Here is a 13,733-nt window from a genome sequence, read left to right on the forward strand (position 1 = left end):
AGGAAGCTCGAACTAGGTGGAGCCTACAGAGGCAGGCAGGCCTCCTTGAGCTGTGGTGGGCTCCACCCAGTTCGAGCTTCCTGGCTGCTTTGTTTACCTAAGCAAGCCTGGGCAATGGCGGGCGCCCCTCCCCCAGCCTCGCTGCCGCCTTGCAGCTTGATCTCAGACTGCTGTGCTAGCAATCAGCGAGACTCCGTGGGCATAGGACCCTCCGAGCCAGGTGCGGGACACAATCTCCTAGTGTGCCGTTTTCCAGGCCCGTTGGAGAAGCGCAGTATTAGGATGGGACTGACCCGATATTCCAGGTGCCGTCTGTTTCCCCTTTCTTTGACTAGGAAAGGGAACTCCCTGACCCCTTGCACTTCCCGAGTGAGGCAATGCCTCGCCCTGCTTCGGCTGGCGCACAGTGCGCTTCACCGTCTGTCCTGCACCCACTGTTAGGCACTCCCTAGTGAGATGAAACCGGTACCTCAAGCAGAAATGCAGAAATCACCAGTCTTCTGTGTCGCTGGGGCTGGGAGCTGGAGACCGGAGCTGTTCCTATTCGGCCATCTTGGCTCCACAGCATTCTCTATTTCTAACAGAGAGTTTCTTTAAATTATTGAGGGGAGGAGGGCATCAGAAAAGAAATGACGTACAAGCTGAGACCAGAAGTATGAGTGGAGATGTTCTTTATCCTTCCCAAGCCTGTTGAGGGTACTTCTGTTTGCTCTGGGAAGCTGCCAGGCACTTTAAGGTTCTTGGCTGACTTTGGCTGCCACCACCAGCGTACACAAGAAATTAATATATTTGTTCAATCAATAAATATTTCTTGAGAAGTTCTATTATCCAAACAGTGTTCTGAGCTGTGTGGATTCAGCTGTAAGCCAAATAGGCAAAGCACTTGCTGTCATGGAGCTTGCATTCTAGTAGGGATGGGCAGAGAACAAATAAATAAACAAAAATAGATAATATGTTGGGTGCTATGGAAAAAATAGCAGAGAAAGGTGATAGAATGTATGTTCTTGTATGTGTGTGTGAGCATACACTATTTTAAATAGGGTGGTCTGGGTTTCTCTGCTGAGGTGACATTTGAGCAAGAACTGATGAATTGAAAGAGTGAGATGTGGCTTTCTGGGGAGTGGAGCAGCATTCTAGGCAAAGGGCACAACTAGAGCAAAGGTTCCTTGGAAGAAGTGTGCTAGGTGTGTTCAAGGAACTGCAGAAAGGCCAGGTGGTGAGAGCTCAAGGAGGAGAGCAGAAGTGGGTAAGGTTGTGGAGTTTCTGTCCCCATGGCAAGGTTTACATTTAAGAGGGTCCTTCAGCTGCTGTGTCGAGATATGACAGTAGAGGGGCAAGATCAATAATGAAGGAGGGCAATAAGGAGGCTACTGCAATGGTTCAGGCAAGAGATGGTGGTGGCTTGCTGGGGTGGAAGCATGAGAAGTGGCTGGATTCTGGATAAACTTACAAGATAGAATGGATAGGTTTGCTGATGATTTGGATGCCGGTATGAGAGAAGAAAGGGGTCAATGATGACTCAAAGGATTTTGTTCTAAGTCATTGATAAAACAGATTTGTCATTAACTGAGATGGGAAAAGCTTAAAAAAACTGGTTTTGGGGAGCAAAAATATGTTAATTTGTTATGCCTGGCTATCATTCAAGTGGAGATTTCGTGTAGGAAAATCATCATACAAGCCTGGATTTCAAGGGAGAGTTAGGGAGTTGTCATTTAAAGCCATGAGACAGATTGATCAGCAAGTGGGGGACTCTAAAGACAGAATAGATAAGGGCTGAGGGATGAAGCTGGGAGGCCTCCTTGCTTAGAAGTTGGGGAGATGAGAAGGATCCTGCAAAGGAGGTTGGGAGGGTGCAGCCAGAGAGGTAGAAAAATAAGCAGTGTGTGCTGCCCTGGAAGCCAAGCAGGCATTTCAAAGAGGAAGAAATGACCACCTCTGTCAAATGCTGCTGAGAGGTCAACAGTGCAAAGACCAGAGGTCACTGGTAACCCTGCCACAGCAGGTTTGATGGAGTGGTGGGTCCAAAGGCTGATAGAATGGGCCCAGAGAGGATGAGAGGAGGGAAGTGGAGAATGGCTATGGAGTCACCTCTTCCATGGAGTTGTGCCACAAAGAGGGGCAGAGAGATGAGCCTATAGTTGGCAGGGAAAGTGGGGTCAAGGGAGGACATTTCCCAGATGAGAGAAAAGTAACGTGTTTACGGGCATGATTTAGTAGAGAGGGAAAGCAATGGTGCCAGAGGGAGTGACAACTGCAGGGATGATGGCCTTAGCAGGTGAGGTGTGAAATCCCACAGCCAGTGGACAGGAGTAGGAATAGCTCATTCCTGCAACAGGAGGGCAGGTGGGTGGGTGGCTTTGGGGTGTGCAGTGCAGGAGCTCTCCTCTGTTGGCATCACGTTTCTCAGTGAAGTGAGCAGCTGGGTCCTCATCTGAGCATGGGGATGGGGAGGAGGTAATAAAGTTGTGGGTGGAGAGAAGGGATGAGGTGGTCTAGGAGATTGAGAGAGACCAGCTTGGATGGAAGGCATGACTGTGGGGTAGTACGAAGGGCCTCTTGAGGGAAGTGGGCATGAATTTAAAAATAGCTCAGTCAGAATGCTTCAGGATAGCATTTACCAGGGTGAATCAGATCTTGGCTTATTAAACCCACATGGGAGGAGACATTTTTGAAGAATTCCCAGGCTGGTACTGAAGCCCATTGCCCTGTTTCATGTCTGGAGAACAGGGATATCCCCCCAGTAGATGACTTCTGACCACAGCTCTACAAGGCAGACATGGAGTTAGGGTATTTCACATGGGTGGGCAGAACCCCAAAGGATGGCCAAATGTATTTATCACAAATTCATTTTCAACTTCCTTTAATTATCAGTGGAGACAGGCTGGAAGGTTATAGGAAAGACACACAAGCATTTAAAGGTTTGTTAAGATCAACACATAAGGATTTGGTGCGGAGGTGAGTCAGCTGACATACCAGAACTCTAGTGCAAAAGGAGGTAGCCAGACAGAGGGGAGGGGAAGGAGTTCCAGGCAGAGGGACTTGCATGCAGAAAGGCTCAATGGTCATGAGAGCATGGAGGGGCATGGCCATTGTGGAACTGGAAGATGTTTGGAAATATTGGATTGTATGTGTCTGGGCAGCTGTCCTTCTCACTGTCTTCTACTCTGCCACCTCACTTCAGCCTCTAGGCCTTTAGTCATGCTGGCTTTCCTGCTAGGAATGCCCTCCATCTGCTAGGCCACTGGGTTGCACAATTCCAGGGGGCGCATTAGCATGTATTTTATGTTCCCTTCTTCAGTTGGTTCAATTTCTCTGTCTTCCATGACAGCCTCTTTTTCTATTACAAGCCACATTTTCTCTCCCTTCTCTGAATTCCTCTTATATTTAGAGGGTAGGGTTGCCAGATTTAGCTAATAAAAATACAGGATACCCAGTTAAATATTACACAGGACACATACTAAAACATGATTCATTGTTTATTTGAAAGTCTAATTTAATTAGGTAGTCTGAATTTTATCTGGTAAGCCAAATAGAGAAAGAAATAGTTAAGCATTCATTCAACAAATCTTTTTAGATTTAGGCCCTTTATTGGGCCCTAAAAAGTGGACTCCTGTCCCCAGGGTTGAAAAGCATCTTAGACAAAACAAGTATTTAGGTCCTTAGCTAGGTAGTAGCACAGAAGAAACGTTGCAAAATATTCAGCTTGGATAAACTCCTCCAGAATTTTGCAATCATAACATCTGGAGAAAAGCTATTTTAATTTCTGTATACATGAAATTTTTGTGATATATTTTCATTAAGTACTGTAATTTGTAATTTTAGTGATAGCTAGAGATGGAGACATCATTATCTTTTCAATGCTGAGAACATCTAAAAGTCTTCATTAAGACTTGTTGCCTATGAGGAGTTTGTCATGTGTTATTAATATCATCATCATCATTGTCATCAACACTTATCAGAAGTGGCAGCTGTGTAGGCAAAGGCAGGATGGTACAGTGGTGAGCACATGCATCCTGGCGATATTATTTGCTAGCTGTGTGGTCTTGGGAAGCAACTTAATCTCTCTGTGCCGCAGTTTCCCCATCTGTAAAATGAAGTATATTAATAATATTTATTTCAGAGGGGTTGGTGAGAAGGTTAAAGAGTTAAAACATTTGAAGGGCTTAGAATAGTGGTTGGCACCTGGTAAGTGCTAAGATAAGTGTAGATACAGTTTTCTCTTTTTTTGAGATGCAGTTTCACTGTTGTTGCCCAGGCTGGAGTGCAATGGCATGATCTCGGCTCACTGCAACCTCTGCCTCCTGGGTTCAAGCAATTCTCCTGCCTCAACCTCCCAAGTAGCTGGGACTAGGTGCACACCACCACACCTGGCTAATTTTTGTATTTTTAGTAGAGATGGGGGGTTTCATCATGTTGGTCAGGCTGGTCTCAAACTCTTGACCTCAGGTGATCTGCCTGTTTCAGCCTCCCAAAGTGCAGGAATTACAGACATGAGCCACCGTGCCAGGCTGGCTAATAAAATTTTAAAATTAATTGTAAACATATGCTGTAATTGATATATATACTAGCACTATGGGAGCTCAGAGGAGGAAGCGGCTGGGTGAATGGCTGGGTCAGTATGCCTGAGATGTGAAATGAGTCTATTGGTGTTGGTCTTCTATCTTCCCTTAAACCTCCTTGAAGGCGAGAATCTGAATCTTTGTATCCATCCCTCACCTGCTTCAACTCCTTCTTTACTGGTGAAGTATGGGCTTTGACAACACTTGTTGATGAGTACATTAACAGTATTGCCAGGATAAAAAGTGCTAGTGACATTCATTGATGTTTCCCCAAGGCCACAGTTCCAAAATACTTTAAGTATCTTTAATTTCACTATTCTTGATTTATTTGTAAAGACTAAGGAAACATTTAATTCAGAATAAACACATCAGGATATCTCAGGTGAATTTTCTGAATACTCTGGGAGTGAAAGCAAAATGACGACTCATTTACCATTCACATCTTAGTATACATTAGTATTTGAGGTGAAAATAATACTGTTTTTACATATGATGGAGTTTTTAATAAGTGACCAACATTGTTTTCACCGCTTACTCATTATCAAACTGAATTTCCCAAACCTCTCTGAGAGGTGTTATTCATCGCACATTGCATACAAGAAAGTGGTGGTGTAGAGTGGTTAAGAAACTGTCTAAAGTCACTTAAATAGTAATGATTTGGTCCTAGGTTCAAGTTCAGGACTGTAGGATATCAAAGCCCTTGCTCAAAATGAGTAGGCATGTTTCTCAACCTGAAAAGTTAGTGGAAAAGAGAGCAGAGAAGAGGCATGGGACTCTTTAGTCATCTAGTCATTCATTCATTTGCTCAAGTTATCAGGACTGCAGAGGTACAAAGGATAAGGCCCTGTCCTCAGGGAGGTCACAATCACAAAGATCTGGGTATAGGAGGATGTGATAAGTGCTCTAGCAGAGGTGTTCATCAAGCTCCCAGGTAGCACTGAGGATGTAAAAAATAATGGTGCCTGAGAATGGGTCTGTGGCTGGGGAAGGCATCGCAGAGGAGGTAACATTTGCTGAATTGTGCAGACTAAGAGAAAAAAGTGCTTGTTTAAGTCCTAGTCGGCATTTAATAAACACTATGTAAGATTTGCAATTAATTTCACTTCACCATCATTATATAGACAACAGGAAAACAAATATTTTTTGAAAGTCTACTCAGTACAAAGTCCCATGCTAGGCACATTTATAGACAGAGGTTAGCTTCCTGGCAACCATCTGAAATAGAAACTCTGATCTCTTTCCAGATAAGGAAATGGAGGTTCAGAGTGGATGAGACTTGCCGAATGTGGAAAGTTACTTAGTCAACAAATTCACTTATCTGTTTATTCGCTCAAGAATTGGTTAAGCCCTACCCTGTGTCAGGCAATGTGCTTGGTGCTGAATAACAATAGTGAACCAAAGAAAAATAATCTCACTCCTTTAGAGTTTACCGTCTAGTGGGGGAGAAGAACATTAATCAAATATATGCATATATATGTCTGTGTGGGCATACGTATACAGTTGGCCCTTGAACTCTGTGGGGATTAGGGGTACCAATGCCCTGCACAGTTGAAAATCTGTGTATAAGTTTTGACTCCCCCAAAGCTTAACTACTGGTAGCCTACTGTTGACCAGAAGCCTTACTGATAACATCAACAGTCAATTAACAGCCGGGCATGGTGGCTTATGCCTGTAATCCCAGCACTTTGGGAGGCCAAGGTGGGTAGATCACTTGAGCTTAGGAGTCCAAGATTGGCCTAGCCAACATGGTGAAACCCTGTCTCTACTAAAAATACAAAAATTATCTGGGAGTGGTGGTGTGCACCTGTAGTCCTAGCTACTTGGGAGGTTGAAGCAGGAGAACTACTTGAACCTGGGAGGTGGAGGTTGCAGTGAGCCGAGATCGTGCCACTGCGCTCAAGTCTGGGTGAAAAAGTGAGACTCTGTCTCAAAACAAAAACAAAAAACAAAAACACAATGACAAAAACCAAAAAACAGTCAACACGCATTTTGTATGTTATGTATTATATGCTGTATTACATGTATTCTTACAATAAAGTAATTTTGAGAGAATAAAATGTTATTAAGAAAATCTTAAGGAAGAATATTTACTATTCTTTAAGTGGAAGTAGCTCATCATAAAGGTTGTCATCCGTGTTGTCTTCTTGCTGAGTAGATGGAGGAGAAAGGGTAGCGGGAGGGTTTAGTCTTGCTGTCTCAGTGGTGGCAGATGAGGAAGAGGTGGAGGAAGTGGAAGGGGAGGCAGGAAAGGCAGGCACACAAGTGTAACTTTTACTGAAAAAATTTTGGGTATAAGTGGACCCATGTAGTTCAAACCCATGTTGTTCATGGGTCAACTGTGTAGGTATATGGAGATATAAGCAATGCATCTTTTGAGAAGAAATTTCTGGTTGAGGTGATTGAGGAATACCCCAGGATCTGCAATCTTGATTGTCCTTTGACCTCTTCCTGGCAGGTCTGTGCCCAGGTTACAGTGTCAGTCAAAACCTCCAATGCAGTTCCACTAAACATAGGGAACTGTTGTGCTCTGTGTTTACAGGGAGCACTGTGGGGAACAGGAACAGAGAGGAACAACACGACTGACTCTGGTGGCCGAGAACACTATTCATGCACATGTGTGAGACACCCTTGGTGGGTGCTGTGAAGGGAGGCTGAAGTGCCTGCTGTTTTTTATGAGAACAAAACCTGATCTGAGAAATACGGTTTAGTGCTCTTATTCTGTTACTAATTTTGCCCTTTGTTTTTTACAAGGGTGAGTGTTAGGAGAGCACAGGCTTCCAGGAGGTGAAGCAGAGCTGCTATGTTGATTCAGACCATGGTACTCCAGAGTTGTGCAGAGTACAGCCTTGTGACCACCTGGTGGCTCTGTGGGGGTTTGGTGCAGGACAGCCTCTGCTGGGAGGAACAGGATGAAAGCACTGGGCATCAGGAAGGCTCCCAGACAAGTTCAACATTCCCTAAGACCTACTTTATTTCTCGTTATCAATTTGAGAAAGGCTGATCCTGGAAAGTGTGTTATTTCTATTGTGTTTCTGTTTAAGATTTTTGATCACAAGCCTTTACCTTCCCCATTTATCTTCCCTGTCCCCAAACCCCTGATGAGATGCACTTAAGGTAGGGGTGTATCTCAGGACAAGACTACATACTCCCTCCTTAATCTAAAAGGCAGCTCTAGCTTGCACTGGAGAAAAAGAATTGTTCCAAAAATTTGAATGAAGTTTTTTCAATAATGAACAGGAACAAGCTTTGACTTCCCGAATGAGTAGAACCTGAAAGTGTTAGAAAGTTATGGAATAGGGCAAAGATCATATTTACAGAGCCACAAGGGAGAACAGGGGATCCCACAAAGCAGATTTTCTTGCTACTGCAAGTGTGGTCTGCAAACCGGCAGCCTTGGCTTATGGGAAAAGCAGAACCTCTGCCCTCAGCCCAGACCTGCTGAGTCAGCATCTGCATTTGAACAGAATCCCCTAGTGATTCATAAGTACATTAAAGTTTGAGAATCACAGGTGTAGTTGGATAAAATAAAACATTTGGTGTTTATATTCTTGGTTCTGGGCAGAGCAGCTAACTAAGGGAGGCATTTTTGACGTGCTGGTGTATTTGCAGCTGTCAGTTGTTCTTTCTTTCATAGGATCTGGTATCATGCTTGTCATCTTGGTCCCTCAACAGAAAACCTTCAACTATTTATCTGGAGAGACCACAACCCGCACCATTAAAAAGCAGACAGATCTTTGTGTTTGTGAAGGCTCACAATTAATAGTTTATAGAGAAAGGATTAATAAAAATTATGCAATTAGCTGCTTCCCTTTAGCAAAAGCACCTCATTAACGGAGGTAGGAGTCAGCTTACAGGACCCCCGGAAGCTGGCCTAGGCTCTGACTCAGAACAGGCCTGATGGTTTAGGGGAGTGACAGCCTGATTCTGCCTTGTTTGGAGCACAATTTTCTCCTGCAAGTGTTGTAATAAGTGGGGTTGGCTCTCAGCAGTATAACTTATGGCAGCCACGCCTTTATCTGTATTTCCAGCACTTTCTATGAATTTATTCATTTACACTGTTTTCTGGATACTAGGTACTGTGCTAGGTGATGGGAAAAGAGCAGTGGTAAATAGCTCCCCCTTCAAAGATTCTGGATTCCATCAAAGACTCCTGCCTTTCCTTCAAAGCCCCTTCCCACCTGGCACCACCTCACGGCTCCTGGCATTTCTTTCTGCTAGCCATCCTACCTGTTTGGCTCTGGTGTCTTTCACCCTATGAATATATCACCAGGTGCATTATGCCCTCTATGGCCCCCTCCTAGCCTTCCTTCTCTCTACCCTGAAGCTGCACAAAGAAGCCCCTTTCTCTTCCACCCTCCCAGTGGACTCTGTCACTTCCTGGGGATAGGTCTTTTTGTCCTGACACAGGGCACAGACACTTTTGTGTGTAGCATGCTGTCATCTTTATGGTAGCTCTGCTTGGCTGACACTGTCTCTGCTTCTAGTCTGACATCCCCGTGGAAGGCTGTGTCTTCGTGTGAGATTAGCATGTTGACATGGTCCTGAAACCTCCAGAGACAGAGCTGACAGCACCTTCTAATTTCCACAGACTGCATTAACTCTTGTCCTCCTAAGAAGACATGTGATCATGAAGAAGCCCAATTAAACAGGTGGGATAAAAGAGCATTGGGCTGGGATGTCAAGCTTGGCAGCCTGACAGTCTACCCACATGCTAGGTCACCTTCTCTAAGCCCCTCAGAGCTGGAGGCAAGAAAACAGGGCCTCAGTGACAGCATCTTCAAAGCCAAAGTGACAGAGGAGGGGATGCTCTTGTCAGCTTTGTTTGATCAACCCATAACAGGCAATCTGGAGCATGCCACCTCTAACACTCTAAAATAAATGAATTAGGAAAGGGAATTATCTGGGTGATTGCTTCTACTCAATAGCCTACTTCATCCCTGTGGATGAGAAGGAGAGGAAGAGTAAGTGGGAGGGGCAGAGAGACTTTAGGAAGACTGATTTGACTTGGATCTGATTGTCGTGGTGGTCTTACATTTAGATGGAGAAAATTTGGTCTATGCACCTCCTACCTCAGCTTAGTGCAGTTGGAATCATCTGACAGTTTTAATCAAAGATGTGATGCAATCAGATATGTTTGTTGGGAAGGCCATTGCAGCAGATGTTGTTGATGTCCTTCCCAAATCCCTTTTTTATGTTGGTGTCCCCATCTCCCAGCTGCTGTGAAGTTTTGCTGCAAACAGCTCAGAGGTGTCCGCTGCCCCATCCTTTTTTTTTTTTTTTTGAGATAGAATTTTGCTCTGTTGCCCAGGCTGGAGTGCAGTGGCGCTATCTCGGCTCACTGCAAGCTCCGCCTCCTGGGTTGACGCCATTCTTCTGCCTCAGCCTCCCAAGTAGCTGGGACTATAGGCGCCCGCCACTGTGCCCAGCTAATTTTTTTTTTTTTGTATTTTTGGTAGAGACAGGGTTTCACTGTGTTAGCCAGGATGGCCTCGGTCTCCTGATCTTGTGATCCTCCCGCCTTGGCCTCCCAAAGTGCTGGGATTACAGGCGTGAGCCACCACACCCGGCCCCCTCCCACCCTTTTTTTTTTTTTTTTAAATGTCGTTGGACAGATTGAGCTGCCCTGCCTGATAAATGCCATGTCTCACCCCCAACCCACCACCCAGTCAATGGCTGATAGTCACAGGGAGGTAATTTATCTGGTCTCAAAGTGGGACCAGCTTTGGTACAATTAGTGCCACTGAACTTACCTGAGGGATCAAACTCAGACCATACATTGGCTTAGTTTTTTCTCCCCTCCGCAACCCCTTCTTTCCTTATCTCCCTTCTTTGAGGGCATTCCCTAGTAAATCACTTGAACAAGAAGCACCATCTTAGGTTCTGCTTCTAGGAAGCCCAACCGAAAACAGTTATTATGCACAGAAATGTGCTAAGGAGACAGAGTAGGAGGCTCTGCCATGGTTCAGGCACACAATCAGGCTGTGACCTGGGGAAGTGGCAGTGAGAAGAGAAAGAATGAGAGAGGTGCCAGAGACATCAGAATGAGGCGATCTGCCAGGACTCCATATATGACTGGATAGGGGCTGAAGGAGGAGGCAAACATGACTGATGTTTTAGGTATAGGTGAGGATAGCACATGTGGTGATACTCACATTAACGGGAAGGAGGGTTCTTCACTTTTTCCTTTTCTATCTCTGCAAATGGCAACCACCTCTAGCTCACTTCTCCTGTCCTCCCTGGGCCTGCCTCTGGGCTCCTGCTCCTGCTTCTCTCTCCTCCCTGAGTTGTTTTGGGCTCCCAGTTGTTCCCTGTCTGGCAGAGTCTCCATTCCTCAAGTGTGCTACATCTCTCGAATAAGATGATGATTTATTTCCATGTCTTCAAGGACTGTGCTGTATTCTTTACTGTATAGAGGTCCATGTGTGTTTTTAGTATGTAAAGGGAATTTTAAAATGTTTGTCACAGAGAAATAGGAATGCTTTTAACACTGTCCGTGGGAATGTAAATTAGTTCAACCATTGTGGAAGACAGTGTGGTGATTCCTCAAAGATCTAGAACCAGAAGTACTATTTGACCCAGCAATCCCATTACTGGGTAATACAGTATATAAAGTATATAAATCGTTCTATTACAAAGATATGTGCACACATATATTCACTGCAGCACTATTCACAATAGCAAAGATGTGGAACCAACCCAAATGCCCATCAATGATAGACTGGATAAAGAAAATGTGGTACATATATACCATGGAATACTATGTAGCCATAAAAAGGAATGAGATCACGTCCTTTGCATGGACATGGATGAAGCTGGAAGCCATTATCCTCAGCAAACTAATACAGGAACAGAAAACCAAACACTGCATGTTCTCACTTATAAGTGGGAGCTGAACAATGAGGATACATGGACAAGGGAGGGGAACAACACATACTGGAGCCTGTTGTGGGGAGGGAGAGCGTTAGGAAAAATAACTAATACATGCTGGTCTTGATACCTAGGTGATGGGTTGACAGATGCAGCAAACCACCATGGCACATGTCTAACTATGTAACAAACCTGCACGTCCTGCACGTGTACCCCAGAACTAAAAATAAAAATTGAAATAAAATTTGTTGATTAATTAGTACCTTTGCTCTTAAAACACTGGTGTGCCATAACAAGTCCTCCCTAACTGGGTTGAGGGCGTTACAGTTATATAATGTCATTACCTGCAGACCTTGGTTTCAGGACCATGAAGTTATTTCTTTTGCTTATCAACTTTATTGAGAAATAATTTCTGTGAGATAAACCACGTCTATTTAAAGCATACAATTCAATGAGTTTCGTCAGTTATTTGCACTTACAAAACTAGCATCACGATCAAGTCAAAAGCCACTTGCATCATTTTGTTTTGCCTCTTTGCATTCCATCCCACCTTACCTCTGGGCCCACACAACCACTGTCTTTTTTTTGTCACTATAAATGTTTTGTATTTTCTGAAACTTAAGCTAAAATAAGTTGCATTTTATGAAAATGGAATCATCTAGTATGTATTCTTTTGTGCTAGGCTTCTTTCACTCACCATGATCATTTAGAGATTCACTCATGTTGTTAAGAGTATTAATAGTATTAGTAGTCCATTTTTTAAGTTAAAATTTTCATTTGACATAATTTTAGATTTATATACTGTTGTAAGAAATAATACAGAGGGGCCCTGTGTACATTTTACCCAGTTTCCCCCAATGGGTACATCTTGCAAAAATACAGTACATTATTACAACCAGGTAATGGACAATGGTACAGTCAATCACTACAAGGAAAGAAATCTCAGTTGCTCTTTTCTAGCCACATCCACTTTCATCACACCCACCACCTCTTTTTAAAAAGTAGGCTTTATTTTTTAGAGCAGTTTTAGGTTCATAGCAAAATTGAACAGAGGGTACAGACATTTCCCATATGCCCCCTGCCCCCACTGACATGCACAGCTTCCCCCATTACCGACAGCCCCCACCAGAGTGGTACATTTGCTGCAAGTGAAGAACCAATATTGCTACATTGTTATCACATAAAGTTTATAGTTTACATTAGGGTTTATTCTTGGTTTTGTACTGAGGTAGGAGTTGGGTCTTGACTCCAGAGGTGAGGATTGGACACTGGACCAAACTGGGGACTAGCTAAAACAGGGACTGGGCAAAAGCAGCTTTCCATAAGACATGCCCACTGGTATGCCATGTTAGTTTACCATTGCCATGGCAACATCTGGGAGTTACTGCCCCTTTCCATGGCAATGACCTGACAACCCAGAAGTTGCTACCCTTTTCCTAGAAATTTTTGCATAAACCATTTCTCAGTCTACATGTAATTAAAAAGTAAGTATAAATATGACTGCATAGCTGCCCTGAGCTGCTACTGTCAGTAGCAGCTGCCTATGGAATATCCCTGCTTTGCAGGAGCAGTCACAGAGCTGTAACACTGCCAGAGCTGTAACACCGCTGCTTCAATAAAGCTGTTTTTTTTTCTACCCTATCACCAGCTTGCCCTTGAATTCTTTCCCAGGCAAAGCCAAGAACCCTTGTAGGCTAAGCCTCAATTTGAAGCTCGCCTATCCTGTATCAGCATATTCTATGGGTTTGGACAAATATGTAATGACATGTTTCACCATTATAGTATCATACAGAGTAGTTTCACTTCCCTAAAAATTTTCTGTGTTCTGCCAGTTCATCCCTCCCTCTCCCCCCACTTCCAACTCCTGGCAACCACTGATCATTTTATTGTCTTCATAATTTTGTCTTTTCTACAATGTTATATAGTTGGAATCATACAGTGTGTAGCCTTTTAAGATTGGCTTCTTTCACTTAATAATACGCATTTAAGTTTACTCCAGATCTTTTCATGGCTTGATAGGTCATTTCTTTTTAGTGCTGAATAACATTTTATTGTCTGGAAGTACCATGGTTTATTCATCCACTCTCCTACTGAAGGCTATCTTGGTTGCTTGCAAGTTGTGGCATTTATGAATAAAACTGCCATAAACATTAATGTGCAGGTTTTTGTGTGGACATAAGTTTTCAATTCTTTTGGGTAATACCAAGGAGCACCATTGCTGAATCATATGGTAAGAGTATATTTACTTATCAGAAACTGCCAAACTGTCTTCCAGGGTGGTTGTACTATTTTGCATTCCCACCAGCA

Source organism: Hylobates moloch, unplaced genomic scaffold (genome assembly GCF_009828535.3).
Source record: "Hylobates moloch isolate HMO894 unplaced genomic scaffold, HMol_V3 SCAFFOLD_22, whole genome shotgun sequence".
Taxonomy (NCBI): Eukaryota; Metazoa; Chordata; class Mammalia; order Primates; family Hylobatidae; genus Hylobates; species Hylobates moloch.